The sequence below is a fragment of the Anser brachyrhynchus genome (assembly GCF_964034855.1).
Source record: "Anser brachyrhynchus genome assembly, contig: SCAFFOLD_246, whole genome shotgun sequence".
Lineage (NCBI taxonomy): Eukaryota > Metazoa > Chordata > Aves > Anseriformes > Anatidae > Anser > Anser brachyrhynchus.
In genome coordinates, this window is record NW_027663494.1 from 78,568 (window position 1) to 106,293 (window position 27,726).

The 27,726-nt window shown below is 47.4% G+C and overlaps 1 long non-coding RNA gene across 2 annotated transcripts; it reads left to right on the top strand.

Annotated features, from left to right (window-relative positions):
- Nucleotides 1-932: 932 nt before the first annotated feature.
- On the top strand, nt 933-25,813 carry LOC308187387. Of its 2 annotated transcripts, none has more exons than XR_013944650.1 (3): nt 933-2,093; nt 13,359-13,707; nt 25,423-25,813. It is a non-coding gene; the product is annotated as an uncharacterized lncRNA (long non-coding RNA). The 2 variants fall into 2 exon arrangements; XR_013944651.1 differs by lacking the exon at nt 25,423-25,813 and adding an exon at nt 25,054-25,070.
- The last annotated feature ends 1,913 nt before the right edge of the window (nt 25,814-27,726 follow it).

Here is a 27,726-nt window from a genome sequence, read left to right on the forward strand (position 1 = left end):
AGGGCTGTGAAGTAGAATCCCAAGAGGATCGTTAGGGTTAGGGCGTGGATGGCATGTTTTCGGTTTCCTTCTGTGATGCTGTGATGGGCTCACGTTACGGTAACGCCTGAGGCTAGTAGGATGGCTGTGTTTAGTAGGGGGACTTCTATCGGGTTGAGTGGTTTAATTCCTGTTGGGGGTCATTGGCCTCCTAGTTCTGGGGTTGGGGCCAGGCTCGAGTGGAAGAACGCTCAGAAGAACCCTAAGAAGAAGAATGCTTCGGATGTGATGAAAAGGATTATGCCGTATCGTAGGCCTTTTTGGACTGTGGGAGTGTGATGGCCTTGGAAGGTGCTTTCTCGTACAATGTCTCGTCATCATTGGAGTATTACTAGGAGTATTGAGATGAGGCCTAGGGTTAGTAGTATGGATGAGTTGTAGTGGAATCACATGATTAATCCTGAGGTTGTGAGTAGGGCGGCGGCTGCCCCAAAGATTGGTCAAGGGCTTGGGTCAACTATGTGGTATGAGTGTGCTTGGTGTGCCATTAGATGTTTTCTTGTAAGTATAGGCTTAGAAGGAGCACGAAGACGTAGGCCTGGATTATGGCTACTGCTACTTCTAGGATGGTTAGGAGTAGTAGGATGATTATTGTTAGGATGGATACTGCAGGAAGGGTGGGTATTAATGCAATGGAGGCTGTAGAGATGAGTTGGATGAGTAAGTGTCCTGCTGTAAGGTTGGCTGTAAGGCGGACTCCGAGGGCTAGGGGGCGGATTAGTAGGCTGGTTGTTTCGATCAGGATTAGTGCGGGGATTAGGGGTGTAGGGGTACCTTCGGGTAATAGGTGGGCTAAAGAGGCTGATGGTTGGTTTCGTAGGCCTGTTAGTAGTGTGGCGAGCCATAGTGGGAAGGCTAGGGCTATGTTCATAGATAGTTGGGTGGTTGGGGTGAATGTATATGGAAGGAGGCCTAGAAGGTTGATTGTAAGAAGTATGATTATTAGGGATGTAAATATTATGGCTCATTTGTGGCCATTTTTGTTGAGTGGGACTATTAGTTGTTTTGTGATTAGGTGAAGGAGTCATGTTTGGATAGTAGAAAGGCGGTTGTTGATTCATCGGTTGTTTGGGGACGGGAATAGTAGGGCTGGGAAGAGTAGGGATAGTAGGATTAAGGGGATGCCAAATAGATTGGGGCTGGAAAATTGGTCAAAGAAGCTTAGGTTCATGGTCAGGATCATGGTGTGGGTTTGGTAGTGAGGGAGGTCTTATTTGATGGGGGGTTGGTTGTGGTGAAGGCTAGTAGTTTTGGTTGGATGAGGAGTGCTAGGGTTAATCAGGTTATACTTATGATTGAAAATCATGGTGCGGGGTTAAGCTGTGGCATATCATTAAGGAGGGGGAAGTCCCTCTTTGGCTAGCTTAAAAGGCTAGTGCTGTTGCATAGCTTCTTAATGATTAGGATGATGATAGAAGGGACGATCAGGCCTCGAAATGTGGGAGTGGGGTTGATTCTACTACAATGGGTATGTAGCTGTGATTAGCCCCGCAAATTTCTGAGCATTGTCCGTAAAAAATCCCAGGCCGGGTGGTAATGAATGAAGTTTGGTTTAGTCGGCCTGGGATTGCGTCTGTTTTAACTCCGAGCGTTGGGACTGCTCAGGAGTGGAGTACGTCTCCTGCAGTAATGATCACGCGGATGGGGGATTCTATTGGGATAACTACGCGGTGGTCAACTTCTAGCAGTCGGAAGTGGCCGTTGGATAAGTCTGGGGTGGGCACTATGTAGGAGTCGAATGATAGGTCTTTGAAGTCTGTGTATTCGTAGCTTCAGTATCATTGGTGGCCGATGGCTTTTAGGGTGAGGTCTGGTTCATCGATTTTGTCCATTATGTAGAGGATTTGTAGGGATGGGAGGGCGAGGAGTACCAGGACGATAGCAGGTAGGATTGTCCAGATCAGCTCTACTTCTTGGGCGTCTACAGCATTGGACGAGAGTTTTTCTGTTAGTATGTGGGCTAAAAGGTAGAGAACTAGGCTGCAGATAGCTAGGGCAACGATTAGGGCGTGGTCGTGGAATTCAACGAGTTCTTCTATGATGGGTGATGAGGCGTCTTGGAATCCTAGTTGGGAGTGGTTGGCCGCATGAGATGTACAGGATTTTTACCTGTGATTTAGTCTTGACAAGGCTATGTAATTGGTTTACTAACGTCTCATAAGAAAGAAGCATGAGCAGTTAATGCAGTTGGCTTGAAACCAGCATGTGAGGGTTCGATTCCTTCCTTTCTTGTACTTGGACGAAGGCCGGTTCCTCGAAAGTATGGTATGGGGGAGGGCAGCCGTGGATTCATTCAACGTTTGTGGTAGTTAGTTCTGGTTGTAGGACTTTTCGTTTGGCCGGAAAGGCTTCTCAGATGATGAATATTAGTATGATTACGGCTACTATTGAGATTAGGGAGCCGATGGAGGAAATGGTGTTTCATAGTGTGTAGGCGTCGGGATAGTCCGAGTATCGTCGGGGTATTCCTGCTAGGCCTAGGAAGTGCTGGGGGAAGAACGTTAGGTTTACTCCTGTAAATATTACCCCGAAGTGGGCTTTTGCTCATGTTTGGTGTAGGGTAAACCCAGTGAGTAGTGGGAATCAGTGAGTAAATCCTGCTAGAATGGCAAAGACGGCGCCTATGGATAGGACGTAGTGGAAGTGGGCAACTACGTAGTACGTGTCGTGCAGGGCGATGTCTAGGGAAGAGTTTGCAAGAACGATTCCTGTTAATCCTCCGATGGTAAATAGGAAGATAAATCCTAGAGCTCATAGTATTGGGGGGGTCTCATTTGATTGTTCCTCCGTGCAGGGTGGCTAGTCAGCTAAATACTTTGATTCCGGTAGGGATGGCAATGATTATAGTGGCTGATGTAAAGTAGGCTCGGGTATCAACGTCTATTCCTACTGTAAACATGTGGTGAGCTCAGACGATGAATCCTAGGAAGCCGATGGATAGTATGGCTCAGACTATTCCCATGTAGCCGAAGGGCTCCTTTTTGCCTGAGTAGTACGTGGCTACGTGTGAGATGATTCCAAACCCCGGTAGGATCAGAATATAGACTTCTGGGTGTCCGAAGAATCAGAATAGGTGTTGGTACAGGATTGGGTCTCCTCCTCCAGCGGGGTCGAAGAATGTGGTGTTTAGGTTTCAATCAGTTAGTAATATTGTAATACCGGCGGCGAGTACGGGGAGTGATAGAAGGAGTAGGATGGCGGTAATTAGTACGGATCAGACAAATAGTGGGGTTTGGTATTGTGAGAGTGCGGGGGGTTTTATGTTGATGGCTGTGGTGATAAAGTTGATGGCCCCAAGGATGGAGGAGATACCGGCTAAGTGGAGTGAGAAGATAGCCAGGTCTACTGAAGCTCCGGCGTGGGCAAGGTCACCTGCTAGGGGAGGGTAGACAGTTCAGCCTGTGCCGGCGCCAGCTTCTACAGTGGATGAGGCTAGTAGGAGGAGGAATGATGGGGGGAGGAGTCAAAAGCTTATGTTGTTTATTCGCGGGAATGCTATGTCGGGGGCACCGATTATGAGGGGGACTAATCAGTTGCCGAATCCTCCGATCATGATGGGTATGACTATAAAGAAGCTTATTACAAAGGCGTGAGCGGTAACGATTACATTGTAAATTTGGTCGTCGCCTAGGAGAGTTCCTGGTTGTCCTAGTTCTGCGCGGATTAATAGGCTGAGTGCGGTGCCGACTATTCCTGCTCATGCCCCGAAGATGAGGTACAGGGTGCCAATATCCTTATGGTTAGTGGAAAATAGTCATCGGTTGATGAAGGTGACGGGTAAGATGGCTGAGTGTTGAAGCGTTAGGCTGTAGTCCTTTTTACAGAGGTTTAATTCCTCTTCTTATCGGCTCTGTAGTGAAATTCATGTTGAGTTGCAAGCTCATCGATGCGCACTAGGGTGCGTCAGGGTCTTTGTAGGCAGAAGCCAATTGGTTTAGGCATTTAGCTGTTAACTAGAGTTTTGTGGGATCGAAGCCCATCTGTCTAGGGAGGCTTTAGCTTAATTAAAGCGTCTGACTTGCATTCAGAAGATACAGGTTAATATTCTGTAAGTCTTAATGTGCAGAAACTAAGAGGGTTTAACTCTTATTTAAGGCTTTGAAGGCCTTCGGTTTGGGGTGTTATCCTAAGTTTCTAGACAATGGCATGTATTATTGGGGACAGGGGAAGTAAGAGGATTGATAGTGAGGCAAGGACCGCAGTAGGTGTGCTTGGGGCTTTGCTAGTGTATCATTGTTTTATGTGGTTAGAGGAGTTGGGGGGAAGGGTAATTGTTGAGTGGTATGCGAGGCGTAGGTAGAAGAAGAGGCTGAGCAGTGATAGCATGGCAATTGCCATGGCTGCTGGTGTTATTTCCTGTTTAGTTAGTTCTTGGATGATAAGTCACTTTGGTATAAAGCCTGTTAATGGGGGGAGGCCTGCTAGGGATAAAAGTACTAGTATTAGGGTGGCGTTTAGCACTGGGGTTTTTGTTCATGAGGTTGTGATCATGGATAGGTTAAGGGCTTTGATTTTGTTAAGGGCTAGGAATACGGCTGATGTTATGATTGTGTATAGGTAGAAGGTAAGTAAGGCCAATTTGGGGCTGTAAACTAGGATGATGGCGATTCAGCCTAAGTGGGAGATGGACGAGAAGGCTAGAATTTTGCGTGTTTGTGTTTGGTTCAGTCCTATTCAGCCTCCTAGTGCTGTTGAGGCTAGGGCCATGGCGGTGAGTAGAGCTGGGTCGAGGGATTTGGATGTTAGTAGGAGCAGGGTTAGTGGGGGGAATTTTATGAGGGTCGAGAGTAGCAGGGCTGTTATTAGTGGCGATCCTTGTAGTACTTCTGGGAATCAGAAGTGAAATGGCACTAGGCCCAGTTTAATAGCGATTGCTGCTGTCAGTAGTAGACAGGAGGTTGGGTGGTTTATTTGTGTGATGTCTCATTGGCCGGTGACTCAGGCATTGGTTATGCTAGAGAATAGGACCAGGGCGGAAGCAGCTGCTTGGGTTAGGAAGTATTTCGTTGCGGCTTCTACTGCTCGTGGGTGGTGGGATTTGGCAATTAGGGGAATGATGGCTAGTGCGTTGATCTCCAGTCCTGTCCAGGCCAGAACTCAGTGGTTGCTGGAAATTGTGATTGTGGTGCCCAAGATGAGGCTGAAGGTTATGATTGGGGTCGCGTAAGGGTTCATTAGTAGAGGAGGGGGTTAAACCATCATTTTCGGGGTATGGGCCCGATAGCTTGATTAGCTGACTCTACTAGAAAATAATATAAGGGAAGTATGGAGAATTTTGATTTCTCTTGTGTGGGTTCAATTCCTACTTTTCTAAGGTCAACAGGAAATGAGAGGGCTGTTATACCTCTATGTTCACTTTATCATAGTGACCCTTTGTAGTTCAGGCACATTTCCTTATGTAAGGAGGTAGGCCTGCATAGCAGATAGGTATGCTGATGTGTCAGAGGCACAGAGCTAGTGTGAGGGGTAGGAAGTTTTTTCATAGTAGGTGCATTAGTTGGTCATATCGGAATCGTGGGTATGAAGCTCGGACCCATAAGAAACCAGAAGATAGTAGGAGGACTTTTGTGGCTAGGATGACGGGGAATAGTTCTGTGGGTGGCCCTAGGGCGCTTGGGTTTAGGAATATGATGGCTGTAAGTGTATTTATTAGCATAATGTTCGCATATTCAGCTAGGAAGAATAAGGCGAAGGGTCCTGCGGCGTATTCAACGTTAAACCCTGAGACTAGCTCAGATTCACCCTCTGTGAGGTCAAAAGGAGCTCGGTTTGTCTCTGCTAGGGTGGATACGTATCATATTATTGCTAGGGGTCATGAGGAGAAAATGAAGTATAGAGGCTCCTGTGCGATGGCAAAGGAGCTGAGTGTGTAGCTTCCGCTTAGTATGATTATTGATAGCAGGATTATGGCCAGTGTCACTTCGTATGAAATGGTCTGTGCTACTGCCCGTAGGGCTCCGATTAGTGCGTATTTTGAGTTCGAGGCTCAGCCTGATCATAGGACTGAGTAGACGGCTAGGCTTGACATGGCTATTAGGAAGAGAACTCCGAGGTTTAGATCTGCTAGGGGAAATGGGAGTGGTAGTGGTGCTCAAGTGGTGAGGGCTAGGACAAGGGCTAGTATTGGTATCAGAATGAATAGAAGTGGGGAAGAGGTAGAGGGTCGGATGGGCTCTTTGGTAAATAGTTTCAGTCCGTCCGCAAATGGTTGAAGTAGGCCAAAAGGCCCGACAACGTTAGGGCCTTTGCGGGATTGTATGTAGCTTAGGATTTTCCGTTCTACTAGGGTTAGGAAGGCTACGGCAATCAGGATTGGGATGATGTATAGGAGGGATATAACGAGGCAGCTTAGTGTTGTTATTTGAATCATGGGTGAAGCTAGGGAGAGGATTTGAACCTCTGGGGAAAGGGCTTAAGCCTTCTGCACTTGCCGGGCTCTGCCACTCTAGCTGGTCCTTTTCTAGGATTGAAAGTGGTGGGGGAAGGCCCTCTTCACGGTTTAGTTGGTTTCACTGCTTAGAGGGGGGGGGCGTGCTTGTGGTATTGGCCCCACTTTCCCGGTCCTTTCGTACTGGGGAGAGTGTGTCATAGATAGAAACCGACCTGGATTGCTCCGGTCTGAACTCAGATCACGTAGGACTGTTAATCGTTGAACAAACGAACCCTTAATAGCGGCTGCACCATTAGGATGTCCTGATCCAACATCGAGGTCGTAAACCCCCCTGTCGATATGGGCTCTTGAGGGGGATTGCGCTGTTATCCCTGGGGTAGCTTGGTCCATTAATCAATTATATTGGGTCTGGTCACTGTTAGCACTTTGAGGGGTAGCTCTAGGTAAAGAGGTATGGTCTTGTTTTTGGAGGATTTGTTCTCCTCCAAGGTCGCCCCAACCGAAAAATATCGACCAGGCTCTGCGATGGTAGTGGCCCCAGTGGGGTTGATTGAGGATTCGCGGTGGTCGTTGATTTTTAAGTTCCACAGGGTCTTCTCGTCTTATGTTCACATCCCCGCTTTTGCACGGGGAGATCAATTTCACTGATTATCTGTGAGAGACAGTTAAGACCTCGTTTAGCCATTCATACAAGTCTCGATTTATGGGACAATTGATTGCGCTATCTTTGCACGGTTAGGATACCGCGGCCGTTAAACCTAAGTCACCGGGCAGGCATCACCTTCAATACTTGTTTAATTTGCTGAAGGCTATGTTTTTGGTAAACAGTCGGGCCTTATTAATTTGCCGAGTTCCTTTCACAGATTTTAATCGCTCTTATAGGCGCTCCTGAGTCGGGTTAACAGGGTTAGTTAATACGTGGTCTTGTAGGGGTTTTTGTATCTGTCTAGGTCTGTTAATAATGTTTCTATGTAAGCTTGCGCCGTTAGAGGGGTGTGGCCCTGTACATGAGGGGCCTAGGATGATTCCTAGGATTGTTATGAGGATGGCAGCGGTTTTGGTGATAAGGGGTATGGTTATTGGGGGGGTTTTGGTTGGTGTGATGAAAGAGGTAATGATTATTCCTGCTGTAATGCTGCCTAGGGCGAGTCGGGTTAGGGGGGCGGTGATTAGTGGGTTGTTTTCGTTTATTGATACTATTGGGGGGATTCGGGTTTGTCCAGCTTGGACTAGGATGGTTATGCGGATGCTGTAGGTTGCGGTGAATGCTGTGGCTATAAGGGTTAGGAGTAGGGCTCAAGTATTTAGGTATGATGTGTTTAAGCTTTCGATGATGAGGTCTTTTGAGTAGAATCCGGCTAGGAATGGGGTTCCTATCAGCGCCAGGTTTCCGATGGTTAGGCAGGAAGTAGTGACTGGGAGTATTTTCTGTAGGCCTCCTATCTTTCGGATATCTTGTTCTCCGTTTAGGTTGTGGATGATAGACCCTGAGCATAGGAATAGTATGGCTTTAAAGAAGGCATGGGTTGAGATGTGTAGGAAGGCTAGTTGTGGGAGGTTTAGTCCGATAGTGACTATTATTAGTCCTAGTTGGCTGGATGTTGAGAAAGCAATGATTTTTTTGATGTCATTTTGGGTTAGGGCGCATGTGGCAGCGAATAGGGTTGATAGAGCACCTAGGCATAGGCAGGCAGTTAGGGCTGTCTGGTTGGTGGCTAGCAGGGGGTGCATGCGGATGAGCAGGAAGATTCCGGCTACTACTATGGTACTGGAGTGCAGTAGGGCTGATACTGGGGTGGGGCCTTCTATTGCTGCGGGCAGTCATGGGTGGAGTCCAAATTGGGCGGATTTTCCTGCGGCTGCGAGGATTAATCCTATGAGGGGGAGGATTGGGGTTTGGTGGGGGTGTACGGCTTGTTGGATCTCTCAGGTGTTGAATGTTGAAGCTAGTCATGCTATGCTCAGGATCAGTCCGATGTCTCCGATTCGGTTGTAGATTACGGCTCGTAGGGCGGCGGTGTTGGCATCTGCTCGGCCTTGTCATCAGCCGATGAGAAGGAAGGACATGATTCGTACTCCTTCCCAGCCTACGAATAGGAGGAATATGTTGTTTGCGGTTGTTAGGAGGAGTATGGCGACTAGGAATGTCAGTAGGTAGGTGAAAAATTTTGTTACGTATGGCTCTGAGGCCATGTATCATATGGCGAATTGTAGGATTGATCATGTTACAAATAGGGCGATTGGAAGAAATGTTATTGAGTATTGGTCTATTTTTAGGCTCAGGGGGATTTTAAAGTTTATAATGAATTTTCACTCCCAGTGGCAGGTGACAGATTCTACTCCCGAGTAGATGAATGCGGTTGTAGGGGCTAGGCTAATTAGGAATGCGGTTTTAACAGCGCGGGTGGTGGCTTGTGGGGTGTTTTTAAAGTTTTTAAATAGAAATGGCAGGATGATTGGGGTTAGGAGGATTGTCAGCGTGAGTAGTGTGAGGGAGTTGATTAGTAGTGTGGGGTTCACTACTTTTACTTGGATTTGCACCAAGATGGGTGGTTCCTAAGACCAGTGGATTGCTGTTATCCTTTAAAAGTAAGGGGGCTGAGGTTTTAGGCTCAGATGTAAGAGTTAGCAGCTCTTGTTGGTTAAACCCTCCCCTCGGCAGGTAAGAAGGTTTGAACTTCTATTCTTAGAATCACAGTCTAATGTTTGGTTTAAACTATACTTGCATGAGGGGATTCCGGAGATCAGTTCGGGTTTGAGGATTAGGAGGAATATTGGGATAATGTGGAGTGTTATGAGCAGGTGTTCTCGCGTGGTTGAGTTTTGCATAGATGTGATGTGGGAGGGGATTGAGCCTCGTTGGGTCATTAGTAGTATGAATAAGGTGTAGGAGGCGGTTAGTAGGGTTGCGATTCCTGTTAGGATGATCGTGAAGGCAGATCAGTTGAATAAGGTGATTATAATGGTTAGCTCTGCTATGAGGTTTGTTGTTGGGGGTAAGGCTATGTTTGTTAGATTGGCCAGCAATCATCAGGTAGCTATGAGTGGTAGGAGAGGTTGTAGGCCTCGTGTGAGTAGTAGAATTCGGCTGTGCGTACGTTCATAGTTTGTGTTGGCTAGGCAGAATAGTATGGAGGAAGTTAGTCCATGGGAAATTATTAGGATCATTGCCCCTGAGAATGATCAGTGGGTTTGGATTATTCCTGCGGCGATAACTAGGCCTATGTGGCTAACGGATGAATAAGCGATTAGTGATTTTAGGTCTGTCTGTCGTAGGCAGATTGAGCTAGTCATTAGGGCGCCTCATAGGGCCAGGGTTAGGAAGGGGTAGTGCAGGAGGTTGGACAGTGGGCCCATAAATAGAGTGACTCGTATAATTCCGTATCCTCCTAGCTTTAGTAGTAGGGCGGCGAGGAGTATTGAGCCTGCGATGGGTGCTTCTACGTGGGCTTTTGGCAGTCAGAGGTGTAGGCCGTATAGTGGGGCTTTTACTATGAATGCTATGAGCAGTGCTAGACCTGATAGTATTCCTGTCCATGAGGTGGATAGGGTTGGGTGGGTTAGTTGTAGGGTTGGCAGGTGCAGGGTGCCAATTTTCACGTATAGGTGTATGATTGTGATTAGCAGGGGTAGAGAGCTTACTGGCGTGTAGAATAGCAGGTAGATGCCAGCGCTTAGGCGTTCTGGTTGGTTCCCCCATCGGGTGATTAAGATTAGGGTGGGAATGAGGGTTGCTTCAAATGAGATGTAAAATAGTGCTAGTTCTGTGGTGGAAAAGGCTAGTAGGATGAATGGCTGGACTGCGACTAAGGTTGAGATAAAGATTCGTTTGCGTTGTAGGGGTTCTTGTTGCAGGTGGTTTTGGCTTGCTATGATTATGAGTGGGAGTAGTCAGCAGGATAGTACTAGGAGGGGGGATGAGATTTGGTCAATTCCTGTTCAGTTGGATAAAAATTTGTAGGGGTAGTAGGTTGGGATTAATCACTGTAGGCTTAGGGCAGCGATTAGGAGGCTGTATAAGGTGGTGTTAGTCCATAGAAATTTTGGTGGAGACAGCAGGGCTGTTGGAAGAAGTATGATTGTGGGTAGGATGATTTTTAGCATTGCAGGAGGTTTAGGTTGTGTAGATGGTCGGAGCCATGTGTGCGGGTGGAGGCTACTAGGATGGCCAGGCCTGTGCCCGCCTCACACGCTGAGAAGGTTAGCATGAGAATTGGTACCATGGTGAATGAGGAGACTTGGTTTTCGATGGATCATATTGATAGGCCTACGAATATCGATAATATTATGCTTTCAAGGCATAGTAGGGCGGATACTAGGTGGGTTCGGTGGAAGGCTAGTCCTAGTCCGCTGAAAATGAAGGCTGAGTAGAAGCTTAAATGTAGGGGCGACATAAGAAAGTTACAGGGTTGGCTGTAATCTGCTGGGTCGAAACCAGCTATCTTTTTGGTTAGACTAACTTTCTGTTATTCTGCTCATTCTAGGCCCCCTTGAATTCACTCGTAGGCCAGTCCGAGTGTTAGGAGAAGGAGGATCACTACAGTTCAGGTGAGGGTCATTAGGGGGGATTGGAGTTGGACGGCTCATGGCAGGGGGAGTAGGAGGGCGATTTCTAGGTCGAATAGGACGAACAGGATGGCTACTGAGGAAGAATCGGACTGAGAATGGTAATCGAGCAGATCCAAGTGGGTCGAATCCACATTCGTACGGTGAGAGTTTCTCTGAGTCGGGGTTTATTTGGGCGAGTCAGAAGTTTAATGCGGTTAGGGCGGCGCTTAGGATTGATGATAGGGCAAATATGAACATGAGTGCGTTCATTGCTCTCCTCTGGGTTTATACCAGATTCTAGAGATTGGAAGTCAATTGTAATTAATATACTAGAAGAGCAAGATCCTCATCAGTAGATGGTTATGTAGAGGAATAGTCAGATGACGTCTACGAAGTGTCAGTATCAGGCTGCTGCCTCGAATCCGAAGTGGTGGTCTGATGTAAAGTGGAACTTGATCAGTCGGAAGAGGCAGACGGTCAGGAAGGAGGATCCGATGATTACGTGGAGTCCGTGGAATCCAGTGGCAACGAAGAAGGTAGATCCGTAGACGCTATCGGCGATTGAGAATGGGGCTTCGTGGTATTCTATTGCTTGTAGGGCTGTGAAGTAGAATCCCAGGAGGATCGTTAGGGTTAGGGCGTGGATGGCGTGTTTTCGGTTTCCTTCTGTGATGCTGTGATGGGCTCACGTTACGGTAACACCTGAGGCTAGTAGGATGGCTGTGTTTAGTAGGGGGACTTCTATCGGGTTGAGTGGTTTAATTCCTGTTGGGGGTCGTTGGCCTCCTAGTTCTGGGGTTGGGGCCAGGCTCGAGTGGAAGAACGCTCAGAAGAACCCTAAGAAGAAGAATGCTTCGGATGTGATGAAAAGGATTATGCCGTATCGTAGGCCTTTTTGGACTGTGGGAGTGTGATGGCCTTGGAAGGTGCTTTCTCGTACAATGTCTCGTCATCATTGGAGTATTACTAGGAGTATTGAGATGAGGCCTAGGGTTAGTAGTATGGATGAGTTGTAGTGGAATCACATGATTAATCCTGAGGTTGTGAGTAGGGCGGCAGCTGCCCCGAAGATTGGTCAAGGGCTTGGGTCAACTATGTGGTATGAGTGTGCTTGGTGTGCCATTAGATGTTTTCTTGTAAGTATAGGCTTAGAAGGAGCACGAAGACGTAGGCCTGGATTATGGCTACTGCTACTTCTAGGATGGTTAGGAGTAGTAGGATGATTATTGTTAGGATGGATACTGCAGGAAGGGTGGGTATTAATGCAATGGAGGCTGTAGAGATGAGTTGGATGAGTAAGTGTCCTGCTGTAAGGTTGGCTGTAAGGCGGACTCCGAGGGCTAGGGGGCGGATTAGTAGGCTGGTTGTTTCGATCAGGATTAGTGCGGGGATTAGGGGTGTAGGGGTACCTTCGGGTAATAGGTGGGCTAAAGAGGCTGATGGTTGGTTTCGTAGGCCTGTTAGTAGTGTGGCGAGCCATAGTGGGAAGGCTAGGGCTATGTTCATAGATAGTTGGGTGGTTGGGGTGAATGTATATGGAAGGAGGCCTAGAAGGTTGATTGTAAGAAGTATGATTATTAGGGATGTAAATATTATGGCTCATTTGTGGCCATTTTTGTTGAGTGGGACTATTAGTTGTTTTGTGATTAGGTGAAGGAGTCATGTTTGGATAGTAGAAAGGCGGTTGTTGATTCATCGGTTGTTTGGGGACGGGAATAGTAGGGCTGGGAAGAGTAGGGATAGTAGGATTAAGGGGATGCCGAATAGATTGGGGCTGGAAAATTGGTCAAAGAAGCTTAGGTTCATGGTCAGGATCATGGTGTGGGTTTGGTAGTGAGGGAGGTCTTATTTGATGGGGGGTTGGTTGTGGTGAAGGCTAGTAGTTTTGGTTGGATGAGGAGTGCTAGGGTTAATCAGGTTATAATTATGATTGAAAATCATGGTGCGGGGTTAAGCTGTGGCATATCATTAAGGAGGGGGAAGTCCCTCTTTGGCTAGCTTAAAAGGCTAGTGCTGTTGCATAGCTTCTTAATGATTAGGATGATGATAGAAGGGACGATCAGGCCTCGAAATGTGGGAGTGGGGTTGATTCTACTACAATGGGTATGTAGCTGTGATTAGCCCCGCAAATTTCTGAGCATTGTCCGTAAAAAATCCCAGGCCGGGTGGTAATGAATGAAGTTTGGTTTAGTCGGCCTGGGATTGCGTCTGTTTTAACTCCGAGCGTTGGGACTGCTCAGGAGTGGAGTACGTCTCCTGCAGTAATGATCACGCGGATGGGGGATTCTATTGGGATAACTACGCGGTGGTCAACTTCTAGCAGTCGGAAGTGGCCGTTGGGTAAGTCTGGGGTGGGCACTATGTAGGAGTCGAATGATAGGTCTTTGAAGTCTGTGTATTCGTAGCTTCAGTATCATTGGTGGCCGATGGCTTTTAGGGTGAGGTCTGGTTCATCGATTTTGTCCATTATGTAGAGGATTTGTAGGGATGGGAGGGCGAGGAGTACCAGGACGATAGCAGGTAGGATTGTCCAGATCAGCTCTACTTCTTGGGCGTCTACAGCATTGGACGAGAGTTTTTCTGTTAGTATGTGGGCTAAAAGGTAGAGAACTAGGCTGCAGATAGCTAGGGCAACGATTAGGGCGTGGTCGTGGAATTCAACGAGTTCTTCTATGATGGGTGATGAGGCGTCTTGGAATCCTAGTTGGGAGTGGTTGGCCACATGAGATGTACAGGATTTTTACCTGTGATTTAGTCTTGACAAGGCTATGTAATTGGTTTACTAACGTCTCATAAGAAAGAAGCATGAGCGGTTAATGCAGTTGGCTTGAAACCAGCATGTGAGGGTTCGATTCCTTCCTTTCTTGTACTTGGACGAAGGCCGGTTCCTCGAAAGTATGGTATGGGGGAGGGCAGCCGTGGATTCATTCAACGTTTGTGGTAGTTAGTTCTGGTTGTAGGACTTTTCGTTTGGCCGGAAAGGCTTCTCAGATGATGAATATTAGTATGATTACGGCTACTATTGAGATTAGGGAGCCGATGGAGGAAATGGTGTTTCATAGTGTGTAGGCGTCGGGATAGTCCGAGTATCGTCGGGGTATTCCTGCTAGGCCTAGGAAGTGCTGGGGGAAGAACGTTAGGTTTACTCCTGTAAATATTACCCCGAAGTGGGCTTTTGCTCATGTTTGGTGTAGGGTAAACCCAGTGAGTAGTGGGAATCAGTGAGTAAATCCTGCTAGAATGGCAAAGACGGCGCCTATGGATAGGACGTAGTGGAAGTGGGCAACTACGTAGTACGTGTCGTGCAGGGCGATGTCTAGGGAAGAGTTTGCAAGAACGATTCCTGTTAATCCTCCGATGGTAAATAGGAAGATAAATCCTAGAGCTCATAGTATTGGGGGGGTCTCATTTGATTGTTCCTCCGTGCAGGGTGGCTAGTCAGCTAAATACTTTGATTCCGGTAGGGATGGCAATGATTATAGTGGCTGATGTAAAGTAGGCTCGGGTATCAACGTCTATTCCTACTGTAAACATGTGGTGAGCTCAGACGATGAATCCTAGGAAGCCGATGGATAGTATGGCTCAGACTATTCCCATGTAGCCGAAGGGCTCCTTTTTGCCTGAGTAGTACGTGACTACGTGTGAGATGATTCCAAACCCCGGTAGGATCAGAATATAGACTTCTGGGTGTCCGAAGAATCAGAATAGGTGTTGGTACAGGATTGGGTCTCCTCCTCCAGCGGGGTCGAAGAATGTGGTGTTTAGGTTTCAATCAGTTAGTAATATTGTAATACCGGCGGCGAGTACGGGGAGTGATAGAAGGAGTAGGATGGCGGTAATTAGTACGGATCAGACAAATAGTGGGGTTTGGTATTGTGAGAGTGCGGGGGGTTTTATGTTGATGGCTGTGGTGATAAAGTTGATGGCCCCAAGGATGGAGGAGATACCGGCTAAGTGGAGTGAGAAGATAGCCAGGTCTACTGAAGCTCCGGCGTGGGCAAGGTTACCTGCTAGGGGAGGGTAGACAGTTCAGCCTGTGCCGGCGCCAGCTTCTACAGTGGATGAGGCTAGTAGGAGGAGGAATGATGGGGGGAGGAGTCAAAAGCTTATGTTGTTTATTCGCGGGAATGCTATGTCGGGGGCACCGATTATGAGGGGGACTAATCAGTTGCCGAATCCTCCGATCATGATGGGTATGACTATAAAGAAGCTTATTACAAAGGCGTGAGCGGTAACGATTACATTGTAAATTTGGTCGTCGCCTAGGAGAGTTCCTGGTTGTCCTAGTTCTGCGCGGATTAATAGGCTGAGTGCGGTGCCGACTATTCCTGCTCATGCCCCGAAGATGAGGTACAGGGTGCCAATATCCTTATGGTTAGTGGAAAATAGTCATCGGTTGATGAAGGTGACGGGTAAGATGGCTGAGTGTTGAAGCGTTAGGCTGTAGTCCTTTTTAGAGAGGTTTAATTCCTCTTCTTATCGGCTCTGTAGTGAAATTCATGTTGAGTTGCAAGCTCATCGATGCGCACTAGGGTGCGTCAGGGTCTTTGTAGGCAGAAGCCAATTGGTTTAGGCATTTAGCTGTTAACTAGAGTTTTGTGGGATCGAAGCCCATCTGTCTAGGGAGGCTTTAGCTTAATTAAAGCGTCTGACTTGCATTCAGAAGATACAGGTTAATATTCTGTAAGTCTTAATGTGCAGAAACTAAGAGGGTTTAACTCTTATTTAAGGCTTTGAAGGCCTTCGGTTTGGGGTGTTATCCTAAGTTTCTAGACAATGGCATGTATTATTGGGGACAGGGGAAGTAAGAGGATTGATAGTGAGGCAAGGACCGCAGTAGGTGTGCTTGGGGCTTTGCTAGTGTATCATTGTTTTATGTGGTTAGAGGAGTTGGGGGGAAGGGTAATTGTTGAGTGGTATGCGAGGCGTAGGTAGAAGAAGAGGCTGAGCAGTGATAGCATGGCAATTGCCATGGCTGCTGGTGTTATTTCCTGTTTAGTTAGTTCTTGGATGATAAGTCACTTTGGTATAAAGCCTGTTAATGGGGGGAGGCCTGCTAGGGATAAAAGTACTAGTATTAGGGTGGCGTTTAGCACTGGGGTTTTTGTTCATGAGGTTGTGATCATGGATAGGTTAAGGGCTTTGATTTTGTTAAGGGCTAGGAATACGGCTGATGTTATGATTGTGTATAGGTAGAAGGTAAGTAAGGCCAATTTGGGGCTGTAAACTAGGATGATGGCGATTCAGCCTAAGTGGGAGATGGACGAGAAGGCTAGGATTTTGCGTGTTTGTGTTTGGTTCAGTCCTATTCAGCCTCCTAGTGCTGTTGAGGCTAGGGCCATGGCGGTGAGTAGAGCTGGGTCGAGGGATTTGGATGTTAGTAGGAGCAGGGTTAGTGGGGGGAATTTTATGAGGGTCGAGAGTAGCAGGGCTGTTATTAGTGGCGATCCTTGTAGTACTTCTGGGAATCAGAAGTGAAATGGCACTAGGCCCAGTTTAATAGCGATTGCTGCTGTCAGTAGTAGACAGGAGGTTGGGTGGTTTATTTGTGTGATGTCTCATTGGCCGGTGACTCAGGCATTGGTTATGCTAGAGAATAGGACCAGGGCGGAAGCAGCTGCTTGGGTTAGGAAGTATTTCGTTGCAGCTTCTACTGCTCGTGGGTGGTGGGATTTGGCAATTAGGGGAATGATGGCTAGTGCGTTGATCTCCAGTCCTGTCCAGGCCAGAACTCAGTGGTTGCTGGAAATTGTGATTGTGGTGCCCAAGATGAGGCTGAAGGTTATGATTGGGGTCGCGTAAGGGTTCATTAGTAGAGGAGGGGGTTAAACCATCATTTTCGGGGTATGGGCCCGATAGCTTGATTAGCTGACTCTACTAGAAAATAATATAAGGGAAGTATGGAGAATTTTGATTTCTCTTGTGTGGGTTCAATTCCTACTTTTCTAAGGTCAACAGGAAATGAGAGGGCTGTTATACCTCTATGTTCACTTTATCATAGTGACCCTTTGTAGTTCAGGCACATTTCCTTATGTAAGGAGGTAGGCCTGCATAGCAGATAGGTATGCTGATGTGTCAGAGGCACAGAGCTAGTGTGAGGGGTAGGAAGTTTTTTCATAGTAGGTGCATTAGTTGGTCATATCGGAATCGTGGGTATGAAGCTCGGACCCATAAGAAACCAGAAGATAGTAGGAGGACTTTTGTGGCTAGGATGACGGGGAATAGTTCTGTGGGTGGCCCTAGGGCGCTTGGGTTTAGGAATATGATGGCTGTAAGTGTATTTATTAGCATAATGTTCGCATATTCAGCTAGGAAGAATAAGGCGAAGGGTCCTGCGGCGTATTCAACGTTAAACCCTGAGACTAGCTCAGATTCACCCTCTGTGAGGTCAAAAGGAGCTCGGTTTGTCTCTGCTAGGGTGGATACGTATCATATTATTGCTAGGGGTCATGAGGAGAAAATGAAGTATAGAGGCTCCTGTGCGATGGCAAAGGAGCTGAGTGTGTAGCTTCCGCTTAGTATGATTATTGATAGCAGGATTATGGCCAGTGTCACTTCGTATGAAATGGTCTGTGCTACTGCCCGTAGGGCTCCGATTAGTGCGTATTTTGAGTTCGAGGCTCAGCCCGATCATAGGACTGAGTAGACGGCTAGGCTTGACATGGCTATTAGGAAGAGAACTCCGAGGTTTAGATCTGCTAGGGGAAATGGGAGTGGTAGTGGTGCTCAAGTGGTGAGGGCTAGGACAAGGGCTAGTATTGGTATCAGAATGAATAGAAGTGGGGAAGAGGTAGAGGGTCGGATGGGCTCTTTGGTAAATAGTTTCAGTCCGTCCGCAAATGGTTGAAGTAGGCCAAAAGGCCCGACAACGTTAGGGCCTTTGCGGGATTGTATGTAGCTTAGGATTTTCCGTTCTACTAGGGTTAGGAAGGCTACGGCAATCAGGATTGGGATGATGTATAGGAGGGATATAACGAGGCAGCTTAGTGTTGTTATTTGAATCATGGGTGAAGCTAGGGAGAGGATTTGAACCTCTGGGGAAAGGGCTTAAGCCTTCTGCACTTGCCGGGCTCTGCCACTCTAGCTGGTCCTTTTCTAGGATTGAAAGTGGTGGGGGAAGGCCCTCTTCACGGTTTAGTTGGTTTCACTGCTTAGAGGGGGGGGGCGTGCTTGTGGTATTGGCCCCACTTTCCCGGTCCTTTCGTACTGGGGAGAGTGTGTCATAGATAGAAACCGACCTGGATTGCTCCGGTCTGAACTCAGATCACGTAGGACTGTTAATCGTTGAACAAACGAACCCTTAATAGCGGCTGCACCATTAGGATGTCCTGATCCAACATCGAGGTCGTAAACCCCCCTGTCGATATGGGCTCTTGATGGGGATTGCGCTGTTATCCCTGGGGTAGCTTGGTCCATTAATCAATTATATTGGGTCTGGTCACTGTTAGCACTTTGAGGGGTAGCTCTAGGTAAAGAGGTATGGTCTTGTTTTTGGAGGATTTGTTCTCCTCCAAGGTCGCCCCAACCGAAAAATATCGACCAGGCTCTGCGATGGTAGTGGCCCCAGTGGGGTTGATTGAGGATTCGCGGTGGTCGTTGATTTTTAAGTTCCACAGGGTCTTCTCGTCTTATGTTCACATCCCCGCTTTTGCACGGGGAGATCAATTTCACTGATTATCTGTGAGAGACAGTTAAGACCTCGTTTAGCCATTCATACAAGTCTCGATTTATGGGACAATTGATTGCGCTATCTTTGCACGGTTAGGATACCGCGGCCGTTAAACCTAAGTCACCGGGCAGGCATCACCTTCAATACTTGTTTAATTTGCTGAAGGCTATGTTTTTGGTAAACAGTCGGGCCTTATTAATTTGCCGAGTTCCTTTCACAGATTTTAATCGCTCTTATAGGCGCTCCTGAGTCGGGTTAACAGGGTTAGTTAATACGTGGTCTTGTAGGGGTTTTTGTATCTGTCTAGGTCTGTTAATAATGTTTCTATGTAAGCTTGCGCCGTTAGAGGGGTGTGGCCCTGTACATGAGGGGCCTAGGATGATTCCTAGGATTGTTATGAGGATGGCAGCGGTTTTGGTGATAAGGGGTATGGTTATTGGGGGGGTTTTGGTTGGTGTGATGAAAGAGGTAATGATTATTCCTGCTGTAATGCTGCCTAGGGCGAGTCGGGTTAGGGGGGCGGTGATTAGTGGGTTGTTTTCGTTTATTGATACTATTGGGGGGATTCGGGTTTGTCCAGCTTGGACTAGGATGGTTATGCGGATGCTGTAGGTTGCGGTGAATGCTGTGGCTATAAGGGTTAGGAGTAGGGCTCAAGTATTTAGGTATGATGTGTTTAAGCTTTCGATGATGAGGTCTTTTGAGTAGAATCCGGCTAGGAATGGGGTTCCTATCAGCGCCAGGTTTCCGATGGTTAGGCAGGAAGTAGTGACTGGGAGTATTTTCTGTAGGCCTCCTATCTTTCGGATATCTTGTTCTCCGTTTAGGTTGTGGATGATAGACCCTGAGCATAGGAATAGTATGGCTTTAAAGAAGGCATGGGTTGAGATGTGTAGGAAGGCTAGTTGTGGGAGGTTTAGTCCGATAGTGACTATTATTAGTCCTAGTTGGCTGGATGTTGAGAAAGCAATGATTTTTTTGATGTCATTTTGGGTTAGGGCGCATGTGGCAGCGAATAGGGTTGATAGAGCACCTAGGCATAGGCAGGCAGTTAGGGCTGTCTGGTTGGTGGCTAGCAGGGGGTGCATGCGGATGAGCAGGAAGATTCCGGCTACTACTATGGTACTGGAGTGCAGTAGGGCTGATACTGGGGTGGGGCCTTCTATTGCTGCGGGCAGTCATGGGTGGAGTCCAAATTGGGCGGATTTTCCTGCGGCTGCGAGGATTAATCCTATGAGGGGGAGGATTGGGGTTTGGTGGGGGTGTACGGCTTGTTGGATCTCTCAGGTGTTGAATGTTGAAGCTAGTCATGCTATGCTCAGGATCAGTCCGACGTCTCCGATTCGGTTGTAGATTACGGCTCGTAGGGCGGCGGTGTTGGCATCTGCTCGGCCTTGTCATCAGCCGATGAGAAGGAAGGACATGATTCGTACTCCTTCCCAGCCTACGAATAGGAGGAATATGTTGTTTGCGGTTGTTAGGAGGAGTATGGCGACTAGGAATGTCAGTAGGTAGGTGAAAAATTTTGTTACGTATGGCTCTGAGGCCATGTATCATATGGCGAATTGTAGGATTGATCATGTTACAAATAGGGCGATTGGAAGAAATGTTATTGAGTATTGGTCTATTTTTAGGCTCAGGGGGATTTTAAAGTTTATAATGAATATTCACTCCCAGTGGCAGGTGACAGATTCTACTCCCGAGTAGATGAATGCGGTTGTAGGGGCTAGGCTAATTAGGAATGCGGTTTTAACAGCGCGGGTGGTGGCTTGTGGGGTGTTTTTAAAGTTTTTAAATAGAAATGGCAGGATGATTGGGGTTAGGAGGATTGTCAGCGTGAGTAGTGTGAGGGAGTTGATTAGTAGTGTGGGGTTCACTATTTTTACTTGGATTTGCACCAAGATGGGTGGTTCCTAAGACCAGTGGATTGCTGTTATCCTTTAAAAGTAAGGGGGCTGAGGTTTTAGGCTCAGATGTAAGAGTTAGCAGCTCTTGTTGGTTAAACCCTCCCCTCGGCAGGTAAGAAGGTTTGAACTTCTATTCTTAGAATCACAGTCTAATGTTTGGTTTAAACTATACTTGCATGAGGGGATTCCGGAGATCAGTTCGGGTTTGAGGATTAGGAGGAATATTGGGATAATGTGGAGTGTTATGAGCAGGTGTTCTCGCGTGGTTGAGTTTTGCATAGATGTGATGTGGGAGGGGATTGAGCCTCGTTGGGTCATTAGTAGTATGAATAAGGTGTAGGAGGCGGTTAGTAGGGTTGCGATTCCTGTTAGGATGATCGTGAAGGCAGATCAGTTGAATAAGGTGATTATAATGGTTAGCTCTGCTATGAGGTTTGTTGTTGGGGGTAAGGCTATGTTTGTTAGATTGGCCAGCAATCATCAGGTAGCTATGAGTGGTAGGAGAGGTTGTAGGCCTCGTGTGAGTAGTAGAATTCGGCTGTGCGTACGTTCATAGTTTGTGTTGGCTAGGCAGAATAGTATGGAGGAAGTTAGTCCATGGGAAATTATTAGGATCATTGCCCCTGAGAATGATCAGTGGGTTTGGATTATTCCTGCGGCGATAACTAGGCCTATGTGGCTAACGGATGAATAAGCGATTAGTGATTTTAGGTCTGTCTGTCGTAGGCAGATTGAGCTAGTCATTAGGGCGCCTCATAGGGCCAGGGTTAGGAAGGGGTAGTGCAGGAGGTTGGACAGTGGGCCCATAAATAGAGTGACTCGTATAATTCCGTATCCTCCTAGCTTTAGTAGTAGGGCGGCGAGGAGTATTGAGCCTGCGATGGGTGCTTCTACGTGGGCTTTTGGCAGTCAGAGGTGTAGGCCGTATAGTGGGGCTTTTACTATGAATGCTATGAGCAGTGCTAGACCTGATAGTATTCCTGTCCATGAGGTGGATAGGGTTGGGTGGGTTACTTGTAGGGTTGGCAGGTGCAGGGTGCCAATTTTCACGTATAGGTGTATGATTGTGATTAGCAGGGGTAGAGAGCTTACTGGCGTGTAGAATAGCAGGTAGATGCCAGCGCTTAGGCGTTCTGGTTGGTTCCCCCATCGGGTGATTAAGATTAGGGTGGGAATGAGGGTTGCTTCAAATGAGATGTAAAATAGTGCTAGTTCTGTGGTGGAAAAGGCTAGTAGGATGAATGGCTGGACTGCGACTAAGGTTGAGATAAAGATTCGTTTGCGTTGTAGGGGTTCTTGTTGCAGGTGGTTTTGGCTTGCTATGATTATGAGTGGGAGTAGTCAGCAGGATAGTACTAGGAGGGGGGATGAGATTTGGTCAATTCCTGTTCAGTTGGATAAAAATTTGTAGGGGTAGTAGGTTGGGATTAATCACTGTAGGAGGCGATTAGGAGGCTGTATAAGGTGGTGTTAGTCCATAGAAATTTTGGTGGAGACAGCAGGGCTGTTGGAAGAAGTATGATTGTGGGTAGGATGATTTTTAGCATTGCAGGAGGTTTAGGTTGTGTAGATGGTCGGAGCCATGTGTGCGGGTGGAGGCTACTAGGATGGCCAGGCCTGTGCCCGCCTCACACGCTGAGAAGGTTAGCATGAGAATTGGTACCATGGTGAATGAGGAGACTTGGTTTTCGATGGATCATATTGATAGGCCTACGAATATCGATAATATTATGCTTTCAAGGCATAGTAGGGCGGATACTAGGTGGGTTCGGTGGAAGGCTAGTCCTAGTCCGCTGAAAATGAAGGCTGAGTAGAAGCTTAAATGTAGGGGCGACATAAGAAAGTTACAGGGTTGGCTGTAATCTGCTGGGTCGAAACCAGCTATCTTTTTGGTTAGACTAACTTTCTGTTATTCTGCTCATTCTAGGCCCCCTTGAATTCACTCGTAGGCCAGTCCGAGTGTTAGGAGAAGGAGGATCACTACAGTTCAGGTGAGGGTCATTAGGGGGGATTGGAGTTGGACGGCTCATGGCAGGGGGAGTAGGAGGGCGATTTCTAGGTCGAATAGGACGAACAGGATGGCTACTGAGGAAGAATCGGACTGAGAATGGTAATCGAGCAGATCCAAGTGGGTCGAATCCACATTCGTACGGTGAGAGTTTCTCTGAGTCGGGGTTTATTTGGGCGAGTCAGAAGTTTAATGCGGTTAGGGCGGCGCTTAGGATTGATGATAGGGCAAATATGAACATGAGTGCGTTCATTGCTCTCCTCTGGGTTTATACCAGATTCTAGAGATTGGAAGTCAATTGTAATTAATATACTAGAAGAGCAAGATCCTCATCAGTAGATGGTTATGTAGAGGAATAGTCAGATGACGTCTACGAAGTGTCAGTATCAGGCTGCTGCCTCGAATCCGAAGTGGTGGTCTGATGTAAAGTGGAACTTGATCAGTCGGAAGAGGCAGACGGTCAGGAAGGAGGATCCGATGATTACGTGGAGTCCGTGGAATCCAGTGGCAACGAAGAAGGTAGATCCGTAGACGCTATCGGCGATTGAGAATGGGGCTTCGTGGTATTCTATTGCTTGTAGGGCTGTGAAGTAGAATCCCAGGAGGATCGTTAGGGTTAGGGCGTGGATGGCGTGTTTTCGGTTTCCTTCTGTGATGCTGTGATGGGCTCACGTTACGGTAACGCCTGAGGCTAGTAGGATGGCTGTGTTTAGTAGGGGGACTTCTATCGGGTTGAGTGGTTTAATTCCTGTTGGGGGTCGTTGGCCTCCTAGTTCTGGGGTTGGGGCCAGGCTCGAGTGGAAGAACGCTCAGAAGAACCCTAAGAAGAAGAATGCTTCGGATGTGATGAAAAGGATTATGCCGTATCGTAGGCCTTTTTGGACTGTGGGAGTGTGATGGCCTTGGAAGGTGCTTTCTCGTACAATGTCTCGTCATCATTGGAGTATTACTAGGAGTATTGAGATGAGGCCTAGGGTTAGTAGTATGGATGAGTTGTAGTGGAATCACATGATTAATCCTGAGGTTGTGAGTAGGGCGGCAGCTGCCCCGAAGATTGGTCAAGGGCTTGGGTCAACTATGTGGTATGAGTGTGCTTGGTGTGCCATTAGATGTTTTCTTGTAAGTATAGGCTTAGAAGGAGCACGAAGACGTAGGCCTGGATTATGGCTACTGCTACTTCTAGGATGGTTAGGAGTAGTAGGATGATTATTGTTAGGATGGATACTGCAGGAAGGGTGGGTATTAATGCAATGGAGGCTGTAGAGATGAGTTGGATGAGTAAGTGTCCTGCTGTAAGGTTGGCTGTAAGGCGGACTCCGAGGGCTAGGGGGCGGATTAGTAGGCTGGTTGTTTCGATCAGGATTAGTGCGGGGATTAGGGGTGTAGGGGTACCTTCGGGTAATAGGTGGGCTAAAGAGGCTGATGGTTGGTTTCGTAGGCCTGTTAGTAGTGTGGCGAGCCATAGTGGGAAGGCTAGGGCTATGTTCATAGATAGTTGGGTGGTTGGGGTGAATGTATATGGAAGGAGGCCTAGAAGGTTGATTGTAAGAAGTATGATTATTAGGGATGTAAATATTATGGCTCATTTGTGGCCATTTTTGTTGAGTGGGACTATTAGTTGTTTTGTGATTAGGTGAAGGAGTCATGTTTGGATAGTAGAAAGGCGGTTGTTGATTCATCGGTTGTTTGGGGACGGGAATAGTAGGGCTGGGAAGAGTAGGGATAGTAGGATTAAGGGGATGCCGAATAGATTGGGGCTGGAAAATTGGTCAAATTGGTCTATTATCTTCCTATTTACCATCGGAGGATTAACAGGAATCGTTCTTGCAAACTCTTCCCTAGACATCGCCCTGCACGACACGTACTACGTAGTTGCCCACTTCCACTACGTCCTATCCATAGGCGCCGTCTTTGCCATTCTAGCAGGATTTACTCACTGATTCCCACTACTCACTGGGTTTACCCTACACCAAACATGAGCAAAAGCCCACTTCGGGGTAATATTTACAGGAGTAAACCTAACGTTCTTCCCCCAGCACTTCCTAGGCCTAGCAGGAATACCCCGACGATACTCGGACTATCCCGACGCCTACACACTATGAAACACCATTTCCTCCATCGGCTCCCTAATCTCAATAGTAGCCGTAATCATACTAATATTCATCATCTGAGAAGCCTTTTTGGCCAAACGAAAAGTCCTACAACCAGAACTAACTACCACAAACGTTGAATGAATCCACGGCTGCCCTCCCCCATACCATACTTTCGAGGAACCGGCCTTCGTCCAAGTACAAGAAAGGAAGGAATCGAACCCTCACATGCTGGTTTCAAGCCAACTGCATTAACCGCTCATGCTTCTTTCTTATGAGACGTTAGTAAACCAATTACATAGCCTTGTCAAGACTAAATCACAGGTAAAAATCCTGTACATCTCATGTGGCCAACCACTCCCAACTAGGATTCCAAGACGCCTCATCACCCATCATAGAAGAACTCGTTGAATTCCACGACCACGCCCTAATCGTTGCCCTAGCTATCTGCAGCCTAGTTCTCTACCTTTTAGCCCACATACTAACAGAAAAACTCTCGTCCAATGCTGTAGACGCCCAAGAAGTAGAGCTGATCTGGACAATCCTACCTGCTATCGTCCTGGTACTCCTCGCCCTCCCATCCCTACAAATCCTCTACATAATGGACAAAATCGATGAACCAGACCTCACCCTAAAAGCCATCGGCCACCAATGATACTGAAGCTACGAATACACAGACTTCAAAGACCTATCATTCGACTCCTACATAGTGCCCACCCCAGACTTACCCAACGGCCACTTCCGACTGCTAGAAGTTGACCACCGCGTAGTTATCCCAATAGAATCCCCCATCCGCGTGATCATTACTGCAGGAGACGTACTCCACTCCTGAGCAGTCCCAACGCTCGGAGTTAAAACAGACGCAATCCCAGGCCGACTAAACCAAACTTCATTCATTACCACCCGGCCTGGGATTTTTTACGGACAATGCTCAGAAATTTGCGGGGCTAATCACAGCTACATACCCATTGTAGTAGAATCAACCCCACTCCCACATTTCGAGGCCTGATCGTCCCTTCTATCATCATCCTAATCATTAAGAAGCTATGCAACAGCACTAGCCTTTTAAGCTAGCCAAAGAGGGACTTCCCCCTCCTTAATGATATGCCACAGCTTAACCCCGCACCATGATTTTCAATCATAATTATAACCTGATTAACCCTAGCACTCCTCATCCAACCAAAACTACTAGCCTTCACCACAACCAACCCCCCATCAAATAAGACCTCCCTCACTACCAAACCCACACCATGATCCTGACCATGAACCTAAGCTTCTTTGACCAATTTTCCAGCCCCAATCTATTCGGCATCCCCTTAATCCTACTATCCCTACTCTTCCCAGCCCTACTATTCCCGTCCCCAAACAACCGATGAATCAACAACCGCCTTTCTACTATCCAAACATGACTCCTTCACCTAATCACAAAACAACTAATAGTCCCACTCAACAAAAATGGCCACAAATGAGCCATAATATTTACATCCCTAATAATCATACTTCTTACAATCAACCTTCTAGGCCTCCTTCCATATACATTCACCCCAACCACCCAACTATCTATGAACATAGCCCTAGCCTTCCCACTATGGCTCGCCACACTACTAACAGGCCTACGAAACCAACCATCAGCCTCTTTAGCCCACCTATTACCCGAAGGTACCCCTACACCCCTAATCCCCGCACTAATCCTGATCGAAACAACCAGCCTACTAATCCGCCCCCTAGCCCTCGGAGTCCGCCTTACAGCCAACCTTACAGCAGGACACTTACTCATCCAACTCATCTCTACAGCCTCCATTGCATTAATACCCACCCTTCCTGCAGTATCCATCCTAACAATAATCATCCTACTACTCCTAACCATCCTAGAAGTAGCAGTAGCCATAATCCAGGCCTACGTCTTCGTGCTCCTTCTAAGCCTATACTTACAAGAAAACATCTAATGGCACACCAAGCACACTCATACCACATAGTTGACCCAAGCCCTTGACCAATCTTCGGGGCAGCTGCCGCCCTACTCACAACCTCAGGATTAATCATGTGATTCCACTACAACTCATCCATACTACTAACCCTAGGCCTCATCTCAATACTCCTAGTAATACTCCAATGATGACGAGACATTGTACGAGAAAGCACCTTCCAAGGCCATCACACTCCCACAGTCCAAAAAGGCCTACGATACGGCATAATCCTTTTCATCACATCCGAAGCATTCTTCTTCTTAGGGTTCTTCTGAGCGTTCTTCCACTCGAGCCTGGCCCCAACCCCAGAACTAGGAGGCCAACGACCCCCAACAGGAATTAAACCACTCAACCCGATAGAAGTCCCCCTACTAAACACAGCCATCCTACTAGCCTCAGGCGTTACCGTAACGTGAGCCCATCACAGCATCACAGAAGGAAACCGAAAACACGCCATCCACGCCCTAACCCTAACGATCCTCCTGGGATTCTACTTCACAGCCCTACAAGCAATAGAATACCACGAAGCCCCATTCTCAATCGCCGATAGCGTCTACGGATCTACCTTCTTCGTTGCCACTGGATTCCACGGACTCCACGTAATCATCGGATCCTCCTTCCTGACCGTCTGCCTCTTCCGACTGATCAAGTTCCACTTTACATCAGACCACCACTTCGGATTCGAGGCAGCAGCCTGATACTGACACTTCGTAGACGTCATCTGACTATTCCTCTACATAACCATCTACTGATGAGGATCTTGCTCTTCTAGTATATTAATTACAATTGACTTCCAATCTCTAGAATCTGGTATAAACCCAGAGGAGAGCAATGAACGCACTCATGTTCATATTTGCCCTATCATCAATCCTAAGCGCCGCCCTAACCGCATTAAACTTCTGACTCGCCCAAATAAACCCCGACTCAGAGAAACTCTCACCGTACGAATGTGGATTCGACCCACTTGGATCTGCTCGATTACCATTCTCAGTCCGATTCTTCCTCAGTAGCCATCCTGTTCGTCCTATTCGACCTAGAAATCGCCCTCCTACTCCCCCTGCCATGAGCCGTCCAACTCCAATCCCCCCTAATGACCCTCACCTGAAC